The sequence below is a fragment of the Tamandua tetradactyla genome, chromosome 14, assembly GCF_023851605.1.
Source record: "Tamandua tetradactyla isolate mTamTet1 chromosome 14, mTamTet1.pri, whole genome shotgun sequence".
In the NCBI taxonomy this organism is placed as follows: Eukaryota; Metazoa; Chordata; class Mammalia; order Pilosa; family Myrmecophagidae; genus Tamandua; species Tamandua tetradactyla.
The window spans coordinates 74554801-74582267 of NC_135340.1; the positions used below are offsets into that span (position 1 = coordinate 74554801).

Sequence of the window (27467 nt, forward strand, 5' to 3'; positions counted from 1 at the left end):
TGGTTCTCTGGCGGCCGGAACGCCGCCCGCGGAGAAAGCTGTATTTCTTGAATGGCTAATGCTGTTAAACATCTTTTTGTGTGCTTGTCATTTGTATATCTGCTTTTGTGAAATGTCTCTTTCATGTCTTTTGCCCATGTTCTAATTAGATTGCTTGTGTTTATGCTGTTCAGTGTAAGGATTAATTATATATTCTAGATACTGATCCTTTGTTGGATATATAGTATACAAATATTTTATCTCTATCTGTAACTTGTTCTTTTTATCCTCATTGCAGGGTCTCTTGTGGAGCAAAAGATTTTAATTTTGATGAAATCTAATTTATAAGTTTTCTCTTTATGCATTATGCTTTTGATGTCGAGTCTAAGAATTTTTTTCCTCATTCTGGATCCTGAAGATTTTCTTTTGTTTTTTCCTAAATGTTTTTTATTTTACATTAAAGTCCGTGATCTGTTTTGCGTTAAATTTCATATAAGATGTGAGATGTGGCTTAGGGTTCATTTTTTTTTAACCTGTGCCATCAGTTGTAAAAGCTGTCTTCTTTCCCTTGAATTATACTTGAACTTTTGTCAGAAATATGTTGGGCATATTTGTGTTTCTGGGATATCCTGTTTCTGGGTTTTCTACTCTGTTGCATTGATCTATTTGTTTCCCCCTCCATCAGTACCACACAGTCTTAATTAGTGTGGCTGTATAATAAATCTTGAAATCAGGTAGACTGATATCTCCTTTTTTCTTCTTGTTTAAAGTTGTTTTAGCTATTTCTTTTAGTTTCCTAGACTGCTTAAGCAAATACCATGAAATGGGCCGGGTTAAACAATGGAAATTTATTTGCTCACAATTTTAAGGCTGGAAAAATGTCCAAATGAAGGCATCATCAGGGTGATGCTTTCTTCCTGAAGACCAACTGCAGGTGATCCTTGATTCCTGTCATGTGGCAGTGCCACACAGTGGCATCTGCTGGTCTCTCCCTTCTCTTTGAAGTTTTGTTGATTTCAGCTTCTTCTGTGACCCTTCTAATTGAGGTGGGTCACACCTTACTTGAAGTAATTCGTGAAAAGGCCTTATTTAATGATGGATTAAATTTAAAACCTCTTTTGGGGGGTACATACAGCTTCAAACCACCACACTATTCTGGTTCTTTTTCCTTTCAATATAAATTTTAGAATAATATTGTCCACGTTTACAAACAAATCTAGGATTTAATAAGAATTTTGGTAAACCTGCATATCAGTTTGGGATAAATTAGTGTCTTTGCTGGATTGAACCTTCAATATGTGACCATGTTTGTCTCTTCCTTTATTTAGATCATCTTTGATTCCTTTCACCCACATTTTGTAGTTTTTGGCATGCAAATCTTATGTGTTATGGTAGATTTAAACCTAAGTATTTTGCTTTTTTTTTTTGAGTGATTGTAAATTGTATTTTTAATTTGTTTCCACATTTGTTCCTAGTATACAAGAAATAAGAATTTTTTAAACATTTTTTTGTTGTAAAATATAATGTATATACAAAAAAGCAGTAAACTTCAAAGTACATTTTAACAAGTAGTTATAGAATCAGTTACAAAGTTTGGTATGGGTTACAGTTCCACAATTTCGGATTTTTCCTTCTAGCTGTTCCAAGGCACTGGAGGCTAAAAATAAATATCAGTATAGTCATACTTGTTCAATCCTAACTTCCCTGATATAACTCTTCCTTCTCCTTTGATCCTTCTCCCAATCTTTAGGGATATTTGGGTTATGCCCATTCTAACTTTTTTATGTTGAAACAGGGTGTTGACAATATGGGATGGGGGAATGGAACTAGTTGATGTTCTTGGAGAGACTGGCCCCTCTGTGTTTTAGGACTTACCTGCCCAAGGAACCATCTGAAGGTTTTAGGTTTCTGAGAAGTAAACTTAATGCATGCAACTTTGGTAGGATTTCAGTTAGAACTGTGGGTGTTCTTTAGGAATAAATAGAATTTTGTATATTACCCTATATTCTGTGACTTCGCTGCATTTACTAGGAGGCTTTTGTTGTTGTTTCGGTTTTCTTTGTAGACAATCATGTCATCTAAAAATAGGGAGAGTTTATTTCCTGTTTTCCAATCTATATGTATTTTTTTTCCTTTTCTTATTTACTTGGTTAAAACCTCTAGCATGAGAGTGGTTGAAACAGACCTCCTTGCCTTGTTCCTGATCAAGATGGGTCCTGATCTCTTCTGGGAAACTGTCTTTGATTGTTAAGTGTAATTGATGGAGATTTTTAGAGATACCCTTTGTCAGGTTGGCGAAGTTCTCTTGTGTTCCTAGTTTGCTGAGTGTTTTTTATAATGAGTGGGTGTTGATTTTGTCAGATGTTTTTTCTATACTGTGAGATATGATAATTGCTCTTCTTTCTTTAGTCTGTTAATATGGTGGATTACAATGATTGATTGTCAAATATATTGAACCAGCCTTGCATTCTGGAATAGACCCCACTTGGTCATGGTGTATAATTATTTATATGTATTGCTGAACTCTGTTGATATTTTGTTAAAGATTTTTGCTTCTATAATCATGAGGGACACTGGTCATATATCCTTTGTTTGTATTGTCATTGACTGATTTTGGTATCTAGGTAGTACTAGTATCAAAAGAAATTAGGAAATGCAAGAGATTATAGAATTCGTGTTAATTGTTCTTTAGAAATTGGGTAGAAATCTCCAGTGAAACTGTGTGGGCCTGGAGATATCTTTTGGGAAGTTTTTTTTTAATTATGAATTTAAATTCCTTAATAATTATAGGACTTTAAAAATTATCACTTCATATTTGGTAAGTCTAGTAGTTTTATGTTTTTTGAGGAATTTGGTCTGTTTCATCTAAGTTATCAAACTGATTTGTGTAGAGTTATTTGTGGTATTCCTTTTTCCTTTTCATGTCTGTACAGTCTGTTGCAGTATCCTTTTTTTCATTCCTGATGTTGGTAATTCATGTCTGCCTTTTTTTTTTTTTGGTTAGTCTTGCCAGAGTTTTGTCTGGTCTTTTCAAAGAACTAGCTCTTTGTCCCATTGATTTTCTTTTATTGTTTTTGTTTTCCATTTCATTGATTTCTGTTCTTATCTTTCTCATTTCCTTCCTTCTCATGCTTTGGGTTTAATTTGCTCTTTTTCTGGATTGTTGAGTTGGGAGCTTGGATTATTGATCTGAGGCTTTTCCTATTTTTTAATTTATTCATTTAGTGTTATAAATTTCCCTTTTAGCAGTGTTTTATCTATGTCCTACAAGTTTATCTGGCTTGTTTCCATTTATATTCAATTGGTATATATATTTTTAAATGTTCCTTGAGATTTGTTTGAACTATGAATTATTCAGAAATCTATGAATTATTCAGAAATATATTATTTAATTTCCAAGTATTAGAGATTTTCCTGTTATGCTTCTGTAGTTCATTTCTGGTTTCATTGCATCAGAAATGGAGTACACACTGTTTCATTTCAATTATTTTAAATTTTTCAAGTTTTGATTAATGGCTCAGGATATGGTCTATTGTGGTTTATGTTCCCTGGACACTTGAAAAGATTATATATTTTGTTATTGTTAGGTAGAGTGTTATAACTGTCAGTTAGAAGCTCTTGGTTGATTGTGTTCTTGAGTTCTTCTATATCCTCACTAACTTTCTGTCTAGTTGTTCAGTCAGTTGTTGAGAAAGGGACGTTCAAGTCTCCAAATATACTTATGGATTTGTCTATTTCTCCTCTCAAATTCTTCACATATTTGCAACTCTTTTGCTTATCTTGCAACTGTTGTTTAGGATGGCTAGATCTTCTTGATGGATTGACTCACTGTTATATATTGTCTTTCTCTGTCTCTGGTAATTTTCTTTGCTCTGAAGTCTTCAGTATCTGAAATTAATATAGCTACTTCTACTTTCCTTTGATTGTTTGCATGGTATTTATTTTTCTGTCCTTTTACTTTTAATCTCCATATATTGTTATATTGTTAGTAGATTTTTTTGTAGAAAGAAAATTTGATCATGATTTTGAATCAACTGTGGCACTCTCTGCCTTTTATTTAGTATATTTAGACCATTTACATTTAATGAAATTATTGATATGGTAGGGCTAAGACTGCCATCTTATTTTTATTTATTTATTCATTTATTTTTGCCTTCCTCTGAGTTACTTGTACATATTTGAAAAGTTCATTTTGAATTGTCTATAGTGTTGTAGGCTTTTTGTTTTTATTGTATTTCCTTGTATCAGTTTTTTTATGTGTTTATCATGTTGCTTCTTCTTTCCTTATGTTTCAGGATTCTTTCTTTTATTTCCTTATTTCCTTTCTGTTTAGAGAACTTCCTGGAGCCATTCTTTTATGGTAGGTCCTCTGATGACCAATGTTCTTAGTTTTTAACAGAGAATGGTTTGATTTTCCCTTCATTCCTAAAGGATATTTTCACGTGATATATGATTCTGGGTTGATAGTTCATTTCTTTCAGTACAGGAAAACAATGTGCCATTTGCCTCTGGTGTCCACACTTTTTGGTCAATATTCTGCTGTCATTGGAATTGTTTTTCTCAGTAGGTAAAAGCAGGTAAGGTATTGTTTATCTTTCACTGCTCTCAAAATTATATCTCTGTCTTTTTAATTTTTTTCATCAGTTTGACTATGATATTTCTTGGTGTGGGTTTCTTTATGTTTATACTGCTTGATGTTTGTGCAGCTTCTCAAATCTGTATGTTTCTGTCTTTTGCCAAATTTGGAACATTTTCAGACATTATTTCTTTGAATACTTTTTCAAACCTGCCCTCCTCTTTTCAGTCTAAGAGTCCAAAGACACATTTCCAGGGCTCTGAAGCTCTGTACATTTTTTTTTTCCAGCGTTTAATTGTTCTCTCTTTCTGTTCACTGATTCTTTCTTCTCTCCTCTCTAGTCTGCTATTGAGCCAATCCACCGAATTTTTTGTTTCAGTTATTGTGTCTACATTTCTGAAATTTCCATTTGGTTCCTAATATCTTCTGTTTATTTGCCCAGACTTTTCTGTTTCTTTTTTGAAGCTTTCTATTTTTTCATCTGTTTTTTATGTGTTTGTAACTGCTTGTTGAATCATTATTATGATGGTTGTTTTGAAATACCTATCAAATATTTTTAACATCTCTGTCATCTTGGTGTTTGATCTATTAACTGTCTTTTTTTTTCATTCCATTTGCAGTCATCTTGGTTTTGTTATGATAGGTGATTTTTTTATTGAAATCTGAATGTTTTTGGTCATTTGGACAGTATAGAATGAGACATGCTCTTATTTAAACCTTCTGGTTTAGCGATACTAAAAGTAGTACAGAATAACACAAAATAAAACAGAATTCAGGATTCTTACGTTACATAGAAAAAAATGTTCGCGTTTCAATCAGCATTACTAGACACACAAAGAAACAGGAAACTATGACCTATCTGCATGAAAAAGATACTAAAAACTGATTCTCAATCGGCCTACATGTTGGCTTTAACAGGTAATGACTGCAAAGCTGCAATTAAAAATATGATCAGAGAATCAGGAAACTATGTTCAAATAATTTAAGGAAAATATACTGACAATAGGTTAACACATTGGGATTCTCAGTAGAGAAATAAAACCCATAAAAAAGAATGGCATTGAAATGCTGGAGTCTAAAAATACTATAATAAAAATATCACATATGAAATTAAAAATTAACTAGATGGGCTTAAAGGCATATTTGAGATGATAGAAGAAAATCAGCCAACTTGAGGTTTATCAAGAGACATGATCCCATTTAAGATTAGAGAGAAAAAATCCTGAGGAAAATGGAGTAGAGCCTCAAAGACTGGTGGAAGAATGTTACACATTCCAACATACATGAAATGGAAGTATAGATGGAAAATATAAAGAGAAAGGGGCATAAAAATATTTGAAGGAATAATGGCTGAAAATGTCCCAAATTGATAGAAAACATTAACTTTCAGATCCAAGAAGTTCAACAGTTCCCAGGTTGGATAAATAAAAGGGACCTATACCTAGACACACGATGTTCAACTGCTGAAAGCCAGATAGAAAAAATCTTGAAAGCACCAAGAGAAAATTCATTCATTGTGCATAATGGATCAAAGCTTTAATTTATAGCTGAATTTTCATCAGAAACAAAGATGGTCAGAAGGCATTGAAATGATATATCCCAAGTCTTGAAAGAAAAGATAATCTGTCAATCAATAATTCGATATCTAGTAAAACTAGCCTTCAAAATCCATCAAGACAAAAATAGAATTCAATTTTCTGCAGCTGTGCTCTAAGCAATACTAAAAGAAGTCCTCCAGCTTGAATGGTAGTGACACCACATGGTAATTTGGATCTGCAACAAATAATGGAGTGCACCAGAAATGGTAAATATGTGGTTAAATATATGACTGTACATATACACAGTCAAAAGAAAACTGAATCACCAATAATAATCAATATGATGGGTTTATTGAAACAGAAACTGCTTGAGCAGGGAAAGCACAAACTGAAGTAAGAATCTCAAATAGTTAGCAGGTTGTATTGGCTTATAAAGACAATTAGGGGAATTCCCAAGAGAAGATTACAATAATTAGTTGACAATCAGGTTCCTTATAATAAAGGAGGGTCTTACAAAGCAGGGAATAATCATAGGATGGTTATTACAGTATATTTGTCTATTTCTGATAGAAAAAGCTAACATTTCCAATTGTTGTTTAGGTTAAAACTTTTACAGGGTTCATTCCATCTTTATCAGAAAGCCCTTGTTTTTATTTTTGACTCTTTTGATCCCTGTTATTTCTTTGAGAAGGGGTTGCTCCTGGTGATGCCAGTGTAGACAGCCAACTTTATTTTACTCAGAATCCTCCCTTCTCTTCATTTTTCCAATGATTTTATTGGCAATTTGACCATAACACTCTGGTCATCACCATTAATCTCTTAGTAGTCATAGTGATCTCAGTATAAGGTGGTCATAGCAGACTCAGTTTCACTTTTTTTCTTTTACTTTTTGCGCTGTTTTCTTTCTTGATTGTAGTGAGTATATTTGGTGGCTGTTTACATTTAAGACTCTTGGAGCCAGGGGTTCTACTTGTTCAAATGGGTTATGGTTATGACCCCTTTTCTGAGTTCAGGAACCTATTACTGCATTTATGTTTAATTTTAGTTTTGATCTACCAGAAACAGTCCCATTTCTAATTCACTTTCCTTTTTTAACTGTACTATCTTTAATTTTAACTGTAATGGTAGTATTTTAATTTCAAACATTTCGAAGCCAGATTTTGTTACAGCAATAAACCCTTTTTTATAGACGCATAATTAAAATTTTTCCATTTTTAATGCAGCCTAAAGTTTCCCTTTTTAAGGAATTTTCACAATCAGTATGCAGGAACAAGCTAACTAACAAGTTGAAACAGACATTTAACACTTATTATATGTAAGTAACATACTAATCAATAACTAGACTGAACAAAACAGCTTCAAATAGGCATTGAATACTTAGAAAGGGAAAAGGGAACATGGCAGAGGTTTTGACTCTGTTAGGTGGGGCTGTGTAGGAAAGAGGAGTGGGAGTGGGAGGGGAGGGCTTGGAGGAGGACTGAGATTCTGCAGTGGAATCTGGAGGTAGGGAAGGTATCGCAGGGCGTAGGAGAAGGCTGTGGGGCTTTCTGGTGAAGGAGTAAGATTTGATATGAGGAGCAAGATTAGCAGAATAAGGGGTGAATGGTAAAGGAAAGAGTGAACATAAGAAACCTCAGACCATTTGCCGTTGCTTGCTGAATGAAGTTCTCCAGGTCTCAGAGAACTTGAAAGTCAAAAATACCACCTTTTGGCCATTGACTACTGGGGCCAGACAATGGTGGAGTAAAAGAGATTTTGGCTGGATATCTCTTTCTAGTTCAAAGGAGACACCCTAAGGGAGTGGTTTTAGGAGAGACTGACTAAATATTGCCTACGTTATGTACATGTGTAGGGGTGTTTGGGTGAGTTTTGGAACCTCTGGGGTAGGAAACGATAGGCTTGAGGGAGCCAGACGTCCTGAGTCTGTCATAGTTCGGGACTGAGTACTGAGATGGAACCCATGACTGGGCATCCCCAAGGCTGGGAAGGTCTGGCTTCAGAGACCTTGTACCTTTGCGAACCTGGACAGTCACTGACCTAATGCTAGGATTTTTCTGCATGAAGTCACCATGGTGTGAGTCACCACGTTGTCCCAGACAACAGGGATGACAGGACCCTCTGGTGAGGTTTGCGTGCACCTGATTACAAATCAGTATTCAGTGTCGAGCCCTCTGGTCCACAATGGCAAGGTGGTGGAAGTTCCTCACCAGTCATCATTCCAATGCGATCCCAGTCCTAGTTTCGGCACCAAAATGTTAGGAAAAAGGTATACAAACGGGGACATGGAGACTGACAATTGTAGGTAGGAAATTTATTGAGAGGTTCCATAGAGAGGTTCTGAAGTCTAAACTCCTGCCCCAGTATACTATACTTTTTATTGGCAGATGCTATTGCATGAAATATGTGAGCAATAAACTCTGAACTTTTTTATTGCAAAATATTTCATCCATTGCAAAATATAGAGAATTATATAGCAAACACTGAAATTTATCAAACCTTAATATTTTCTGTATTTGGTTTATATTAAAAATATACAAGCAAACAAATGTGATAAAAGCACCCTGAGTTTTCCTTCTTAAATCAGTTTACCTTCATCCTAAACTAGACGTTAACTGAAGTGTTGTTGGTTATTGCTCTTCATGCTTTTATAGTTTTTTAATACGTATGTTGGTTTACAAACAATATATAATATTGCATGTTTTTAAAGTTTACATATACATTCTTATCTTTCTATAACTTTCTTCTCTCCACAATGTTTTTGAAAGTTTTTATATTAATCTTTATAAGACTAGTTTATCCATTTTAATATGCTGTATAGTATTCTATCATGTGGCTATATACCCTTTTTAAAAAAAATCTTTTATTTGATGAATGTGGAGGGCATCTCTTTTTTCTCTAATACCAATGATATTGCAGTAAACACTCACATACATGCCTCATTGGGACCTTGGGCAAGCATTTCTTTTCATGTGGTAACAGTAGTAGAATTACTGGGTCATGGGCTATAGGATAACCTTACTAGATACTAACAACATGCCCTTCAATGAAACTTATAATTTTTGCTTTTTATTGAAATGTTACCGCCCTTAATTCTGACTGAATTTAACTTTTGATATTTTTTCAGAATAATTTCCATAATAATGTTCCATTAAAAAAAAACTGGTGAAATTTTAAATTATTCCATTTATCCATAGTTTTCTTTGTTTTTTTTTGTCCCTGAGTCTGTCAGTTTACAAGAGTCCTTCTCTAATTATACCAAAGGCTTGAATTGTCTTCAACCATTTTTATTGTGTCCTGTCTTCCTATATAAATATAATTGGAATAAAATATAATGGAATGAAATAAGCAACTTTTTTTCTTCATGCAGCATGAATCATTATTATTATGGCTCATAGCTAGTTGTATGCTGAAGTTTAGAAAGTATTATTTGATTGCAGAGTTGAAGTGAGGCCTTTGAAATATCCCATGCTACATGAAAAAAATCTCTCTGGCCTCTTTATCCTTGAGATTTTGGGCCAATGTTTTTGAAATACAAGTATGGCTAATTGCTTAGAATCTTGTCTTCCCATTCCCTCAAACTCTAGTACAGAGCCTCCTTTTTAATTCATCCTTAAATAGAATACCCAGAGACATTGTCCTTCCATTTTTTCTCATTCTGCATGGAAAAGAAAAAGCGAAACTTTATCTTTTAATCACTCCTCTGTGTTTGTGTTCTTTTTTTATACTAGTCTTTTCTTCTTTGATTATCTCATAGAGACCCATTCTATAAATATCATGGAGATATACTTACAGGCTTGGCCTAAGTTTATAGATTCTCAAACTGGAATAACTCCTGTGCTCTTCTCCCTTCTCCTGCAATTTCACCTCTCCCCCATGCGTGTGCTCCTGCACACACACAAACACACATACTCTTTTCTCTCTCTATATATATATGTATATAGATAGATAGATAAAGATATATAATAATTTCTCATTTACTTGCCTAGTTCTTTTTCTTTAATAAGTTTCTTTTAAGAGCAATTATGCTTACAGGTTCTGGGATTCTTTATAGATTTTTTTCTTTTTTTGCTTTTACATTCTCTTAATGGTTAGCTCCTACCAAAGACCAAATTTTTTTCATCTTTGATTACCCTGTAATGTAATGTTAGAAGGTTAGTATATAGTGGAGCCATAGTAAGGCATCCCCTGGAAATAAAAATAGCTCAATAGCATGAAGAGAATCAGAGAGATCCAGATTAAATCCTAGTTCTACCACTTTCCTCATTACTGTAGACAAATTACTTATCCTTTTTAAGCCTCATTTTCTTATCTGTGAAATGAGTGGCAACAATACCTTATCTGTTGTCATGAGATTGAAATGAAATAATGTCTGTGAATAATTTGTTACAGTACTTGAAAGAGGGTGCTTAATAAGTATTAGTTTTCCATTTCGGAGGATAAAACTAGGTTGAATCATACATAATTCATGAAAACAATCTTCATTAGAAGATGGGCTTCTTGTATAGCTAAGAAAATTTGGAAATAGTAATCAGGAAGACTAATGTGTAGTTTCCGTGAGACAAGATTGGAATTTGAAAAGGAAAATTAATTGTTTGTTATAAAATTTTTGAAAACTGCGTTAAGGAATAGTCTGTTTTCTTCTTTATTAACTTTCTCTCCTTAGGTGATCCCATCTTGTACAGTCCCATGCTGTAAATACCACGTATAAGTTAGACTCCCCAGTTTCTATCTTCAGCCTTGACTTCTCCCTTGAATGGACTTACAGATTCACCTGACATCTCCATTGGAGATCTAATAGGCACTTCAAACTGCAAAACAGAGTATCCAAACAGAATATCCAAAATAGAATTCTATTCCTACTTCCTCCCTCCAGCCAACCTGTCTTAGCAGTCTTGCCCATCTCAATTAATTTCATCATCTTCCCAGTTGACAAAGTAAAAGAACCTAGGAGTCTTCCTTGATACATTCCTCTCTCAACTCCCACATTTATGCTATTAGCCAATCCTGTCAGCGTTTCCCCAAAATATATCCTAAATCCAACCACTACTACATCATTTCTCTTGTGAATTCTTACAGTAGATTTCTAACTGGTCTCCGTTCTTCTAATTTGACCCACTGTATTCCATTAGTAAAACAGCTGTCAAAATGATTTTTCTTGTGTTTATTAATTTAGATACCGTAAATTTACTCCTGGGCTTCCAGTTCTATGAATTTTGACAAATGTAACCAATAAATTCTACACTCCCCAAATTTCCTCATGCTGCCACTTTTAAACAACCTTCTCCCACCTCCAGCCTCTGGTGGGAGGAGTGGTATGTGGTTGGTATATACCACAATTTGTTTATCCGTTTGTTGCTTGGAAGACATTTGTAAGCCCCAGAGCCTGGCTTCATATAGATCCGATGGTGATATTTTGACTGTCTCACCAGCTCACCCCTTGGATGGCAGTGTCATTCTGATTATGGGAAATAGAGTCCTTAGTGCCTTGAGTCCAGTCAGAGTAAAAAAAAAACAATTGTAAAAACCCGTTTTTAAGATTCTATTTCTTAAGAACGACTCCTGGTACCAAGCTGTGTTAGCTAGGGTTCTCTAGAGAAACAGAATCAGCAGGAAATATTCGTGAATATAAACTTTGTTAAAGTGTCACATGTAATTGTGGGGATATAGAATACAAGGTCTGTAGGGCAGGCCACAAGCTGGCTCTGATGAAGATCCTCACCAAACTCTCAGGAGAGCTTGGCTGGCTGAAGCAGGAATAGTGGCTGTCTCTCCTGAATCCTCTTTAAAAGCTTTCTAGTGATTAAATTAAGCATTGTTCATTGTAGAAGACACTCCCCTTAGCTGATTACAAATACAATCAGCTGTGGATGCAGCCAACATGATCATGATTTAAGTCCATAAAATGTCCTTATAGCAACAGACAGGCCAGTGTTTGCCCAACCAGACAACTGGGCACCACCACCTGACCAAGGTGACACATGAACCTGACCATGACATCATGTTTTGACAACTATAAAGGATGTTTCTCCAAACATTCACATGAAGATTTTGGGGTGAATATAAGTTTAATTTATTTTGAATAAATAGCTAGGTGTAAGATAGCTAGGCCATATTATAGGTTTATGCTTTAAGAAACTAAATAAAACTTTTCCAAAGAGACTGTGACATTTTACATTCCATCTAGCTATGTATGAGAGTTCTAGTTGCTAGAACTCTGAGTTTTCACCAGCACTTACTGTTATGAGGGTTTTATGTTATTTGTTTGTTTTTGCATTCCAGTAGGTATATGGTTGTATTGCATTGTGGTTTTCTTTCCTTTTTCTCTACATTATTTTTTTAATTTTTATGTATTTTTTATTCATATATCTTCATACACCATACAATCCCTTCAAAATATACAATCAGTGGTTCAGAATATTTTCACACAGTTGTGCGTTCTTTACCTTGATCATTTTTAGAACATTTGCAGTACTCCAGAAAACGAAATTAAAAGAAAAAAGAAAACCCCAAACATCCCATATCCCTTAGCCCTCTCTCTTATTGAAATGTTATTTTTTTGAGATATATTCGTATACCATACAATACATCCAAAGTATACAATTAGTGGCTCACAGTATCATCACATAGTTGTGCATTCATCACCACTATCAGTTTTAGAACATTTTCATTACTGAAAAAATAAAAGAGGAAATCCCAAACATTCCATACCTGTAACCCACACCCTGCCCCCCATCATTGACCCTAGCCTTAGTATGGTACATTTGATACTGTTATTGAAAGAATATTAAGATATTACTGTCAACTATAGTCCATAGGTTGCAATGTAACAAAAATTACTGTTTACCACTCTATTATTAAGCCCTTGTAATAGTTTCATACATTTGTTCTAGTACATGAAAGAAATTTTTTATATTTTTTTACAGTCATCATCCATCACAAGATTTACTGAGTTATACAGTTCTGACTTTTAAACTCTGTCTATAAACTTCCCCATCAACCACATTCATACACAAATAACAGTCAACACTGTTAATTATATCCACAATAATGTGCTATCATCACTTCTATCCATTTCCACTCATTTAAATTCAACCTTTTAAAAATTCTGAAGATCTTAAGCAACTGTTCCTTATTCTCTAGCCTCATTCTACTTCCCGATAACCTATGTTCTAGATTCTCTGTCGATGAGATTACATATTATAATTAGTTCATATTAGTGAGAGCATACAATATTTGTGCATTGTGTTTTTAATTTGCATTTTTCTAATGATTAATGGTATTGAGCTCTTCCATGTTTCTTTACCATCCATGTATCGTCTTTGTGGAAATATCTGGTGAAATCTTTTGTCCATGTTTTTTGGTTCTGTTTTCTTGTTGAATTGTGAGAGTTCTATGTAAATGCTGAATATCCTTTGTTGAATATGTGATTCACAAATATTTTCTCTCAATTTGTGTCCTGTGTTTTCATTCTCTAAACAGTGTTTTTCAAAGGCAAAAATTTATTTCGTTCCTTCTATCAGCTTAAACTCATGATTCTTATTTTATTTTGTAGGTTATAATCCACTACTATCCTTATCTATCTTGTTGCACAAACTGCTCAGATCTGCCCAGTAGGAGTCCTTTCAAGCTGGTTCCTGTTCTCTTTTGTTTTTCTAAAATAATAGCTTTATTGAGAAATATTTTATAAACCATAAAATTCACCCTTACAAAGTGTTTAATTTAGTGTTTTTTAGTATATATACATTTGTGCACCCATCACCTCAGTCAATTTTAGAACATCTTTATTACCCTGTAAAGAAATCTTGTACCCATTTGTACTCATTCTCCATTTCCCTCCAATTTCCCCATCCCTAGATAACAACCAGTCTTCTTGCTGAATGGTTCATATAAATGGAATCTTATCATGTGATCTTTTGTGACTGGTATTTTTCATTTAGCCTAATGTTTTCAAGGTTCATCCATGTGGTAGCATTTATGAGTATTCCATTCCTTTTGGAATTCTATGAATTAGGAAGTGTTCTCTCCTGTTCAGTTTTTTTGGAAGAGTTTGAGCAGATTAGTATTAATTCTTTTTTGGAATGTTTGAGTTCTCTTGTGAAGCCATCTGGTACTGGGCTTCCCTTTGTTAGGGGGTTTTTGATGACTGATTCAATCTCTTTAATTGGTCTTCTGAGCTCTTCTATTTCTTCTAGACTCAGTGTAGGTTGTTTATATGTTTCTAGGAATTTGTCCTTTTCATCTAGGTTGTCTAGTTTGTTGGCATACAGTTGCTTATAGTATCTTCTTCTGATCTTTATTTCTGTGAGCTCAGTAGTAATGTTGTTTTCCGTTTTTTAAGTAGCCACCATTCCACTGGTGTGAAATGGTATCTCACTGTTCTTTTTTGTTGTTGTTGTTGTTTTTCATGGGCAGGCACCAGGAAGTGAACCCGGGTCTCTGGCATGGCAGGCAAGAACTCTGCCACTGTGCCACCATTGCCCGCCCTCTCATTGTATTTTGATTTGCATTTCCCTGATGGCTAATGATACTGAGCATCTTTTCATGTGCTTTTTTGTCATTTGTGTATCTTCTTTGGGAAGATGTACCATCAAGTCTTTTGCCCATTTTTAAATTGGGTTGTTTGTCTTTTTGTTGTTAAGTTGATGGAATTCTTTATATATTCTGGATATTAAACCTTTATCAGTTATGTGGTTTCCAAATATTTTCTCCCCTTTTGTTCATTGTTATTTTATTATCATGATAAAATACTTAGAGGTGTAAAAGTATTTTTAATTTTGATGATATCCCATTTTTCTGTTTTTTCTTTTGTTGCTTCTGCTTTGGATGTCAAGTCTGAGAAACCATTCCCTAACACAAAGTCCTGAAGATTCTTCTGTATGTTTTTGTCTATGAGCTTGTGGTTCTGGGCCTTTGATTTAGGACTTTCATTCATTTTGAGTTGTTTTTTGCATATGGTGTGAGTTAAGGGTCCACCTTGATTCTTTCACAAATGGGTATACAGTTTTCCCAGAACCATTTGTGCTTTCCTAATTGAGTGGACATGGCATCCTTGTCAAAAATCAGTTGGCCATTGATGCCAGGATCGCTTTCAGAATTTTCAAGTTAATTTCATTGATCTAGATAGGTGTCCTTGTGCCGCAGCATGCTCTATAGATTACTATGGATTTGAAATAAATTTTAATATCAGGTAGTTTGAGCCCTCCAACTTCATTCTTCTTTTTTCAGGTGACTGGTCTTTTAAGGCCCTTATACTTTTATATAAATTTAACAATTGACTTTTCCATTTCTGGAAAGAAGACTGTTGGAATTTTGTTTGGGATTGCATTGAATCTGTAAATTTGACATCTTAACAATATTAGTTTTCCAATCCATGAGCACAGAATGTCCTTCCATTTACTTAGGTATTATTTGATTTCTTTTAACAATATTTTGTAATTTTCTTTCTTTGTGTGCAAGTTCTTTACATTCTGGGTTATATTTATTCCTAGATATTTGATTCTTTTAAGTTGTTACTATAAATGGAATTTTTTCCTTGGTTACTTCTTCAAATTGTTCATTTCTAGTGTATAAAAACACTACTGATTTCTGGGTATTGATCTTGTACCACACTACTTTGCTGAATTCGTTTATTAAATCAAAAAGCTTTGTTGTGGATTTTTCAGGATTTTCCATATATAGGACCATGTCATCTGCAAATGAGGAAGGTTTTACTTCCCTTTCAATTTAGATGGCTTTTATTTCTTTTTCTTGCCTGATTGCTCTGGTTAAAATTTTAATACTGTGTTGAATTAACAGTGGTGACAGTAGGCATCCTTGTCTTGGGTTCCTGATCTTAGATGGAAAGTTTTCAGTCTTTCACCATTAAGGGTGTTGTTAGCTGTGGGTTTTTTATCTATGTCCTCTATCATGTTGAAGAAGTTTCCTTCTACTTGTAGTTTTCTAACTTTTTATCAAGAAAGAGTGCTGGATTTTGTCAAATGCCTTTTTTTGCATCAATTGAGATAATTATATGTGCGTTTTTTCCTTCATTCTGTTAATGCGGTGCATTTCATTAATTGATTTTCTTGTATTACAAATAAATATCTGCCATCCTCTAGATGGTGGACACCAAAATTCAGACACTGAAAAGTTATTCCCCATTGTTAATTGATAGGCAATCCTTTGATAGTAACTATGGAGGGCAGACAACAGTGAAAATGATATACTGAATGTGCTGAAAGAAAACAAATGCTCACCTATAATACTGTTCTCAGCAAATTCGTCTTTTAGAAATAGAGCCGGATAAAGGGGTTTTCCAGGTTTATTGAATTGAATTAGTTTGCCACTGTAGACCATCATTAATAGGAATTCTAAACAAGTATTTTGGTCAGAAGGAAGGTGATCCCAGATGGAAGGAAGAGTGAATTGAGAGAAAATAACCCTGATAAATATATGGGTAACTCTATATAATAATTGACTAAATGTAATAGCATTATCTTTTCTTTTTCTTTTTTTTTAATAAAAAATAACATAAATACAAAAAAGCACTTCTTTTCCCCTTTTTGTTCAGTATGATATTGTTGATCCCACAGTGCCAAGACCAGACTCATCCCTGGGAGTTATTTCCCATGCCACCGGGGAGACTTTCACCCCTGGATGTCATATCCCACGAAAGGAGGAGGGCAGTGATTTCACTTGCAGGGTTGTGCTTAGACAGAGAGAGGCTATGTCTGAGCAACAAAAGAGGTCCTCCAGAAGTAACTCTTAGCCATACCTATAGGTAGGCTAAGCTTATCGACTATATACGTAAGCTTCACAAGAGTAAACCTCATGATTGAGGGCATGACCTATTGATTTGGGGGTCCCTACAGTTTGACACAGTATCATGGGATTCCCTGATGGTAAGGTTTAATAGTTCCGTATTATTTCTCCCATCCCTCAAGGGACTTTGCCATTTGATTATCTGCTTCATATACTCTGGGAGATATCCAGGCATTACATTAAATTATACAGGATTAACACCCCTTATTCTTATTCTGGGCTCCCTTTGTTTGGATTGTAAGTATTTTCTAAATGAGACCATACAATAATTGCTCTTTTGTTTCTGGCTTATTTTGCCTTGCCAAATGCCCCACAGGTTCATTTACAACATGTATGCCTCACAACTTCATTCCTTTTTGTAGAAGCACAATATTCGATCATATGTATTATAAACTATCGTTCGCCAGTCTACTTCTCAGTCAGTGCATTCTTCAGCCACCTCCATTCATTAGGCATCATGTATAAGGTCCAAAGTCAATAGTCCAGCAATACTCTCAATTTTAGATAATTTCATTGTACCCAAAAGAAAGATAACTGATAAGCACATCCTCACCAAATAGAAATCTAAACTTTGCCTTAGCTCTTTTTTTTTTTTTTTAACATTTTTTATTATATGACATAATGTATATACAAAGCAAAGAAAGAAAAAGGCAATAGTTTTCAAAGCACTCTTCAACAAGTTGTGACAAGCCCTAATATTATTGTATTACAGTTAGGTAGTATTGTGCTATCCATTTCTGAATTTTTACAATTAGTCCTTTTGCACAATCTGTAGCCCTTCAGCTCCGATTACCCAACATCTAACCTATTTCTATCTCCTGATGGTCTCTGTTACCATCTGAAATTCTCCAAGTTCATTCACTAATGTCAGTTCATATCAGTGAGACCATACAGTATTTGTCCTTTTGTTTCTGGCTAATCTCATTCAGCATAATGTCCTCGAGGTCCATCCATATTGTTACATTCTTCATAACTTTATTCTGTCTTAGAACTGCATAATATTCCATTGTGTGTGTGTATATATATACCCACAGCTAACATCATCCTCATATATATATATATATATGCCACAGCTTGTTTAGCCACTTCTCTGTTGATGGACATTTGGGTTGTTTCCATCTCTTTGCAATTGTAAATAATGCTGCTATAAACATTGGTGTGCAAATATCCGTTTGTGTCCTTGCCCTCATATCCTCTGAGTAGATACCTAACAATGGTATTGCCGGGTCATATGGCAATTCTATACTTAGCTCCCTGAGGAACTGCCAAACTGTCTTCCACAGTGGTTGTACCATCTGACATTGCCACCAACAGTGGATAAGTGTGCCTCTTCCTCCACATCCTCTCCAGCACTTGTCATTTTCTGTTTTATTGATAATGGCCATTATGGTGGTTATGAGATGATATATCATTGTGGTTTTGATTTGCATTTCCCTAATAGCCAGGGAAGTTGAGCATCTTTTCATGTGCCTTTTGGCCATTTGTATTTCCTCTTCTGAGAAGTGTCTATTCATGTCTTTTGCCCATTTTGTAATTGGGTTGTCTGTCTTTTTGTTATTGAGTTGAACAATCTCTTTATATATTCTGGATTCTAGACCTCTGTCTGATATATCATTTCCAAATATTATCTCCCATTGTGTAGGCTGTCTTTTTACTTTCTTGGCAGAGTTCTTTGATGCGCAAAAGTGTTTAATTTTGATGAGTTCCCATTTCTTTCTTTCTTTCTTCAGTGCTTGTGCTTTGGGTGTAAGGTCTAGGAAGCCGCCTCCTAGTATAATATTTATAAGATATTTCCCCACATTTTCTTCTAACAGTTTTATAGTTTTAGATCTAATGTTTAGATCTTTGATACATTTTGAGTTACTTTTTGTATAGCGTGTGAGCTATGGATCCTCTTTCTTTTGCATGTGGATATCCAGTTCTCTAGGCACCATTTATTGAAGAGACTATTTGTCCCAGGTGAGTTGGCTTGACTACCTTATCGAAGATCAATTGTCCATAGATGAGAGGGTCTGCATCTGAATACTCAATTTGATTCCCTTGGCTAGTATACCTATCTTTATGCCAGTACCATTCTGTTTTGACCACTGTTACTCTGTAATGCACTTTGGAGTCAGGTAGCATGAGGCCTCCAACTTCATTTTCCTTTCTCAGGATATTTTTAGGTATTCAAGGCACCCTCCTCTTCCAAATAAATTGGGTTATTGGTTGTTCTATTTCTGAAAATTAAGTTTTTGGGATTTTAATTGGTTTTGCATTGAATCTGTAAATCAATTTAGGTAGAATTGACATCTCTACAATATTAGTCTTCCACTCCATGAACACAGTATGCTGTTCCATTTATTTAGGTCTTCTGTGACTTCTTTTAAAAATTTCTTGTAGTTTTCTTTGTATAGGTCTTTTGTATCTTTAGTTAAGTTAATTCCTAAATATTTTATTGTTTTGGTTGCAATTGTAAATGGAATTTTTTTCTTGATTTCCCCCTCAAATTGTTCATTACTAGTATATAGAAACACTACAGATTTTTTAAGTGTTGATCTTGTAACTTGCCACTTTGCTGTACTCATTTATTAGCTCTAGTAGTTTTCCTGTGAAATTTTCAGGATTTTCGACATAAAGTTATATTATCTGCAAAGAGTGAGAGTTTCACTTTTTCCTTTCCAATTTTGATGCCTTGAATTTCTTTTTCTTGTCTAATTGCTCTGGGTAGAACTTCCAACACAATGTTGAATAACAATGGTGACAGTGGACATCCTTGTCTTATTCCTGATCTTAGGGGGAAAGTGTTCATTTTTTTCCCCATTGAGGATGATGTTAGCTGTGGGTTTTTCATATATTCCCTTTATTATGTTGAGGGAGTTCCCTTCTATTCCTATCCTTTGAAGTGTTTTCAACAAGAAAAGATGTCGAATTTTGTCAAATGCCTTTTTTGCATCAATCGAGATGATCATGTGGTTTTTCTACTTTGATTTGTTGATATGTTGTATTACATTAATTGCTTTTCTAATGGTGAACCATGCTTGCATACCTGGGATGAATCCTACTTTGTCATTGTGTATAATTCTTTTAATGTGCTCCTGGATTTGATTTGCAAGAATTTTGTTGAAGGTTTTTGCATCTATATTCATTAGAGAGACTGGTCTGTAGTTTGCTTTTCTTGCAGTCTTTTTCTGGCTTTGGTATGTGGGTGATGTTGACTTCATAGAATGAGATAGGTAGCTTTCCCTCCTCTTCAATATTTTTGAAGAGTTTGAGCAGGATTGGTACCAATTCTTTCTGAATGTTTGGTAGAATTTACATGTGAAGCCATCTGGTCCTGAGCTTTTCTTTTTGGGGATCTTCTTCATGACTGATTCAATTTCTTTACTTGTGATTGGTTTGTTGAGGTCATCTATTTCTTCTCAAGTCAATGTTGGTTATTCATGCCTTTCTGGGAAGTTGTCCATTTCATCTACATTTTCTAGTTTATTAACATAAAGTTGTTCATAGTATCCTCTCATTACTTCCTTTATTTATGCAGGGTCAGTGGTTATATCTCCTCTTCCATTCCTGATTTTATTTATTTGCATCCCCTTTCTTCTTCTTTTTGCCAGTCTCGCTAAGGGTCCATTATTCTTATTGATTTTCTCATAAAACCGACTAAAAAAACATGGTTTTGTTGATTTTTCTTGATTGTTTTCATTTTCTCAGTTTCATTTATTTCTTCTCTAATCTTCATTATTTCCTTCCTTTTGCTTGCTTTGGGATTAGTTTACTGTTCTTTCTCTAGTTCTTCCAAGTGAACAGTTAGTTCCTTGGTTTTTGCTCTTTCTTCTTTTTTGATATAGGTTTTAGGGCAATAAATTTCCCTCTTAGCACTGCCTTTGCTGCATCCCATAAATTTTGGGTTTTCATTTTTATTTGCCTCGAGAAATTTACTGATTTCTCTTGTAATTTCTTCCTTGACCCATTGGTTGTTTAAGAATGTGTTATTGAACCTCCATATATTTGTGAATTTTCTGACACTCTGCCTATTATTGATTTTCCAACTTCATTCCTTTATGATCTGAGAGAGTGTTTTGTATGATTTCAATCTTTTTAAATTTATTGAGACTTTCTTTGTGACCCCGCATATGGTCTAACCTTGAGAATGATCCATGAGCACTTGAGAAAAAGGTGTATCCTGCTGTTGTGGGGTGCAGTGTTCTATAGATGTCTGTTAAGTCTAGTTCATTTATTGTGTTATTCAAATTCTCCGTTTCTTTATTGATCCTCTGTGTAGATGTTCTGTCCATTGATGAGTGTTGGGAATTGAAGTCTCCAATTATTATGGTAGATGTGTCTCTTTCTCTTTTCAGTGTTTTCAGTGTTTGCCGCATGTATTTTGGAGCATTCTGGTTCGGTGCATAAATATTTATGATTGTTATGTCTTCGTGCTGAATTGTTCCTTTTATTAGTACATAGTATCCTACTTTGTGTCTTTTAACTGTTTTAAGTTTGAAGTCTAAGTTTTTGGATATTAGTAGAGTTATTCCTGCTGTTTTCTGTTTGTTATTTGCATGAAATTTCTTTTCCCAACCTTTCAGTTTCAAACTATGTTTATCCTTACTTCTAAGATGCATTTCCTGTAGACAGCATATAGATGGGTACTGTTTTTTCAACCCATTCTGCCAGTCTATGTCTTTTGAGTGGGAAGTTTAATCCATTAAGATTTAGTATTATTACTTTATGGGCAGTACTTTCTTCTACCATTTTGCCTTTTCGATTTTATATGTCATATCTAATTTTTCTTCTTCTTACCTTTTCTGATAGTCTTCATTTCTACACTCTTCTCCACATCTCCCTCTCCTGTCTTTTCCTGTGTGTCTCTAGTGCTCCCTTTAGTATTTCTTGCAGAGCCGTTCTCTTGGTCACAGATTTTCTGAGTGATTTTTTTGTCTGAAAATGTTTTAATTTCTCCCTCATTTTTGAAGAGCAGTTTTGCTGGATACAGAATTTTTGGTTGGCAGTTTTCCTCTTTTAGTAACTTAAATATATCATCTCACTGTGTTCTCACCTCCATGGTTTCTGCTGAGAAATCTATGCATAGTCTTATTGGGCTTCCCATGTATGTGATGGATTTCTTTTCTCTTGCTGCTTTCAGGATTCTCTCTTTCTCTTTGACATCTGACATTCTGATTAGTAAATGTCTTGAGGTACGTCTATTTGGATCTGTTCTGTTTGGGATATGCTGCACTTCTTGGATCTGTAATTTTAAGTCTCTCATAAGTTTGGGAAATTTTCAATGATAATTTCCTCCATTAGTTTTTCTCCTCCTTTTCCCTTCTCCTTCTGGGACAGCCACAACACATGTATTCATGACCTTCATGCTGTTATTCAGTTCCCATAGTCCCTGCTCATATTTTTTCCATTTTTTTTCCCTATATTTTCTTTTGCTTGTTGGATTTCAGATGTCCCAACCTCCAGTTCACTAATTCTATCTTCTGCCTCTTGAAATGTGACATTGTAGGTTTCCATTGTTTATTTAATCTCTTCTGCTGTGCCTTTCATTCTCATAAGTTCTGTGATTTGTTTTTTCAGACTTTCGATTTCTTCTTTTTATTCATTCCTTACCTTCTTTATATCCTCCCTCAGTTCAGTGGTTTGATTTTTGATGAGTTGTTCCATGTCTATGCAAACATTCTGAATTAATTGTTTCAACTCCTGTATCTCATTTGAATTGTTGATTTGTTCCTTTGACTGGGCCATATCTTCAATTTTTCTAGTATGATTCATTATTTTTTACTGGCATTTAGGCATTTAATTTCCTTAATTAGTTTTTTCTGGAGATTACTTTCAATTTTTTTACCTAGGATTTTCTTGGATGACTGTTGTCTGTTTGTTCTTTGATATTCAGTTCAGCTTATTTTAGACCTCTAGCTTAGGTTTTGTTTTAAGAGATCAGAGTTTTTTAGTTCTTCTTTTCTTATTTTTTGCCCTGCCTGTAGGGTGCCTTTTTCCCCCTTAGGAGGGTCTACTTAGGCATTGTAAACCCCAATCAGATTTTCCCAAACCAAACTGGCCCCTCTCAGGAGGAAAGAGTCACCTGCATCAGTTTGCAGGTTGAAAGAATTTCCTATGAAGCCTTTGGACTCTATGTTTTTCCTGTCCTGCCCAGTATGTGGCACTTGTCTGCCTGCAGGTCCCACCAACATGAGGTGATGTGGTACCTTTAATTTCGACAGACTCTCCCTGCTGGGGGTTTGGTTGAGACAGAGGAGAGGTTGTAGGCTGACTTTAATTGCTTCAGGTTTCCAGTCCCTGGGGTCTGAATTCCTTGAGGGAAGGATTTCACCTGAGCTGGGCCCCACCCCTCTCCTGGGGAAAGGCTCACCCTCCAGACATCTCTCAAAGTAGCTAATTCTGCCCATGCCTGGGGCAGTTGGAGCCTGAGAAGCCCTGCAACTGTATGGAAAGAGTAGTCAAGCTGTAGTAACATAGCCACAAAAAAGGAAAGGAAAAAAAATCCTTTTCAGAGCAGGACCTACATTCCTTGGGTTTGGCAATCAAGAGCTTAGGTTGGTACATTGTTTTGTGTATCTCCAGGTCCTATGTGCCCCCTCTTTTCCTTCAGGGCCCAGACCATTTCAAGTATTTTGTGTTGACCAATCCAAAAAGCCTGTAGTTGTTTTTTGTTTTTGTTTTTTGTTTTTCTGTCAGCCCTGCCCCCTCTGCACTGGGGCAAAACCCAGCAACATCAGCTTTTACTCAAGGTTCAGCTGAGTTGGGGCCTATTTTTAATAACAGAATTTGTGAATTAATTCCACAATTGGAGCTTGGTTGTACCGAGCCCCTGTTGCTAATAGGGAAGCAGCCTGTGGAGGAGAGGCACTAGCTGCCACAGCTTGCGGAACTCATTGTTCTGGTTGGGCTTGCAGCTGCTGGTGCCGCTTGTCCGGATATGGGTACACCGTGTGTCTTGTCACTGACGTGGCCCCGGCAGTTGTTCTGTACTGTTCCTGGCTATTTACTAGCTGTCCTGGAGGACGAACTAAATCCCACTCTTCACTAAGCCACCGTCTTGGCTCTAAGAGACATTCTTCTGTCTATACTGTGCTGATTTGAAAGGATGTATGTCCCCTAGAAAAGCCATGTTTTAATCAAAATCCCATTTCTTAAAGGCAGAACATTCCCTATTCAATACTGTATGTTTGAATCTGTAATTAGATCATCTCCCTGGAGATGTAACCCAATCAAGGGTGGTTGTTAAACCAGATTGGGGGAAATGTGTCTCCACCCATTTGGGTGGGTCTTGATTAGTTACGGGAATCCTATAAAAGAGGGAACATTTTGGAGAATGAAAGAGATTCAGATAGAACAGAGCAGAACGGCATAGCCACGAGAAGCAGAGTCCACCAGCCAGCGACCTTTGGACATGAAGAAGGAAAATGCCTCCTGGGGAGCTTCATGAAAGAAGAGGCCAGGAGAGAAAGCTAGCAGATGATGCCGTGTTCGCCTTGTGCCCTTCCAGATGAGCGAGGAACCCTGACTGTGTTCACCATGTGTCTTCTCACTTGAGAGAGAAACCCTGAACGTCATCGGCCTTCTTTTTTTTTATTTTTTATTTTTAAGAGGTTCTCTTGGGGGTGACTCTTAGGCTTAATTAATTAATTATTTATTTATTTACATGGGCAGGCACCGGGAATCAAACCCGGGTCCTCTGGCAGGGCATGCAAACATCCTTGCCTGCTGCGCCACCGTGGCCTGCCCAGTCATCGGCCTTCTTGAACCAAGGTATCTTTCTCTGGATGCGTTAGATTGGACATTTCTATAGACTTGTTTTAATTGGGACATTTTCTCAGCCTTAGAACTGTAAACTAGCATCTGATTAAATTCCCCCCTTTAAAAGCCATTTGTTTCTGGTATATTGCATTCCAGCAGCTAGCAAACTAGAACATATACATATCTTTTGCCCATTTTATAATTGGGTTGTTTATTCTTTTGTTGCTGAGTTGTATGATTTCTTTATATATACTGGATTTCAAACCCTTATCTGATATGTGGTTTCCAAATATTTTCCCGCATTGTGTTATCTGCCTCTTCACCTTTTTGACAAGTCCTTTGAGGTACAGAAGCTCTTGATCTTAAGGAGTTCCCATTTATTTTTTTTCTTTCATTGCTTGTTTTTTGGGTGTGAAGTTTAGGAAGCTACCTCCTATTACTAAGTCTTGAAGATGTTTCCCTATATTTTCTTTTAGGAGTTTTTGGTACTGGCTCTTATATTTAGGTCTTTGATTACTTTGACTTAATTTTTGTACAGGATACAAGGTAGGGGTTTCTTTTCCTTCTTTTGGCTATTGATGTCCAGATATCCGCAGCCCATTTATTGAAAAGACTATTCTGTCCCAGTTCAGTGGATTTGGCGGCCTTGTTGCAGGTCAGTTGACCATAGATTTGGTGGTCTGTTTCCACACTCTCAAACTGATGTCTGTCCTTGTGCCAGTACTATTGCTGTTTTGACCACTGTGGCTTTATAATAAGCTTTAAAGTCAGAAAGAATTAGCCTTCCCACTTCATTTTTCTTTTTTGGAATATTTTTTTTATTCACGGCCTCTTTCCCTTCCAAATAAATTTGATAGCTAGTTTTTTCAAGTCTTGATAGTAGGTTGTTGGAATTCTGATTGGTATTGCATTGATTTAGTAGTTCAGTTTGGGTAATTGGGCAATCTTAATGACATTTAACCTTCTTGTCCATAAACCCAGAATATTTTTTTGCCTCTTTATTTAAGTCTTCTTTAATTTCTTTTAGCAACATTTTGTAGTTTTCTGTGTACAGGTCCTTTGCATCCCTGGTTAAGTTTATTCCTAAGTACTGGATTGTTTTACTTTCTATTTTGAATGGATATTTCTGTAATTGTCTCCTCAGTTAGGTCATTACTTGTGTGTAGAAGCATTACTGATTTTTGTACATTAATCTTATGTCTTGCCACTTTGCTGAATTTGTTTTTTAGCTCAAGTGGTTTTATTGTAGATTTCTCAGGATTTTCCAAGCGTAGCATCTTGACATCTGCAAATAATGAAATGTTACTACTTCTTCCCAAATTGGATGCATTTTATTTCTTTTTCTTGCCTAGTTCCTCCAGATAGAACTTCTAGTACAATGTTAAATAATAGTGGTGACAGGGCAAACTTGTCTTTTCCTAATCTTAAGGGGAATACTTTTAGTCTCTCACTGTTAAGTATGATGCTGGCTGTGTGTTTTTCCTGTATGCCCATTACATTGAGGAAGTTTCCTTCGATACCTAACTTTTGAAGTGTTTTTGTCAGAAAAAGATGCCGAATTTTGTTGAATGCTTTTTCAGCATCAGTTGAGATGATCATGTGAATTTTTGCTTTCGATTTGTTAGCATACTGTATTACATTAATTGATTTTATTGTGTTGAACCACCCTTGCATGCCTGGTATAAACCCCATTTGGTCATGGTGTATAATTCTTTTAATGTACCTTTGGATTTGATTTGCAAGTATTTTGTTGAGGATTTTTGCACTTACATTCATTAGGGAGATTGTCCTGTAGTTTTCCTTTCTTATAGCATCTTTTTCCAGTTTTGATAGTAGAATGATGTTAGCTTCATAAAATGAGTTAATAGTGGTCCTTTTTCCTCAATTTTTTAGACGAGTTTGAGCAGGAGTCGTGTTGGTTATTTTTGGAATGTTTGGCAAAATTCACCTGTGAATCCATCTGGCTCTGAGCGTTTCTCTTAGTAGGAAGATTTTTTTTTAATCACTGATTGAATCTTTTTAGTTGTGATTGGTTTGTTGAGATCTTCTGTTTTTTTCAAGTCAGTGTAGGTTGTTGGTATGTTTCTAGAAATTTGTCCATGTCGTCTAAGTTGTCTAGTTTGTTACCATATGGTAACTACCCCTCTCATTCCTGATTTTGTTTATGTCTGTCTCTCTCTTTTTTCTTTGTCAGCTTCATCAAGGATCCATCAATTTTATTGATTCTCTCAAAGAACCACATTTTTTAGAATTGATTCTTTCTATTGCTTGTTTTTGTTCTCTAGTTCATTTATTTCTGCTTTAATCTTTGTTATTTCTCTTTTCCTATTTGCTTTGGGGATAGTTTGCTGTTCTTTCTCTAGTTCCTCCATGTGAGCACTTAAGTCCTCGATTTTCACTCTTTCTTCTTTTTTAATATAGTCATTTAGGACAATATATTTCCCTCTCAGCAGTGCCTTTGCCATATCCCATAAGTTCTGATATGTTGTATTCTCATCCTCATTTGTCTCCAGATATTTACCCATTTCTTTTGCAATTTCTCCTTGGATCCACTGATTATTTAAGAATGTGTTATTTAATCTCCATGTATTTGTGAAAGTTCTGGTTCTTTGTTGGTTATTCCATAGGTCAGAGAAACTTCTTTGAATAATTTCAACCCTTTTAAATTTATTAGGAACTGTTTTGTGCCCCAGCACATGTTCTATCCTCGAGAATGTTCCATTGAGCACTAGAGAAGATTGCATATCCTATGTTTTGCGGTGTAATGATCTATATCTCTTTTAGGCCTAATTCATTTATCACATTGTTTAGGCCCTCTAATTCCTCACTGATCC

The 27467-nt window shown here is 35.4% G+C and overlaps 1 protein-coding gene and 1 pseudogene across 2 annotated transcripts in view; both read left to right on the forward strand.

Moving 5' to 3' along the window:
• MINDY2 (MINDY lysine 48 deubiquitinase 2) overlaps window positions 1-27467 on the forward strand; it is a 127133-nt gene that overhangs the window by 48318 nt on the left and 51348 nt on the right. The window lies entirely within an intron of this gene.
• LOC143656181 (m7GpppN-mRNA hydrolase pseudogene) overlaps window positions 18-27467 on the forward strand; it is a 34479-nt pseudogene continuing 7029 nt past the window's right edge. The window contains exon 1 of the transcript XR_013162420.1: window positions 18-27444. The product of XR_013162420.1 is annotated as a m7GpppN-mRNA hydrolase pseudogene (transcript). The remainder of the gene's footprint in view (window positions 27445-27467) is intronic.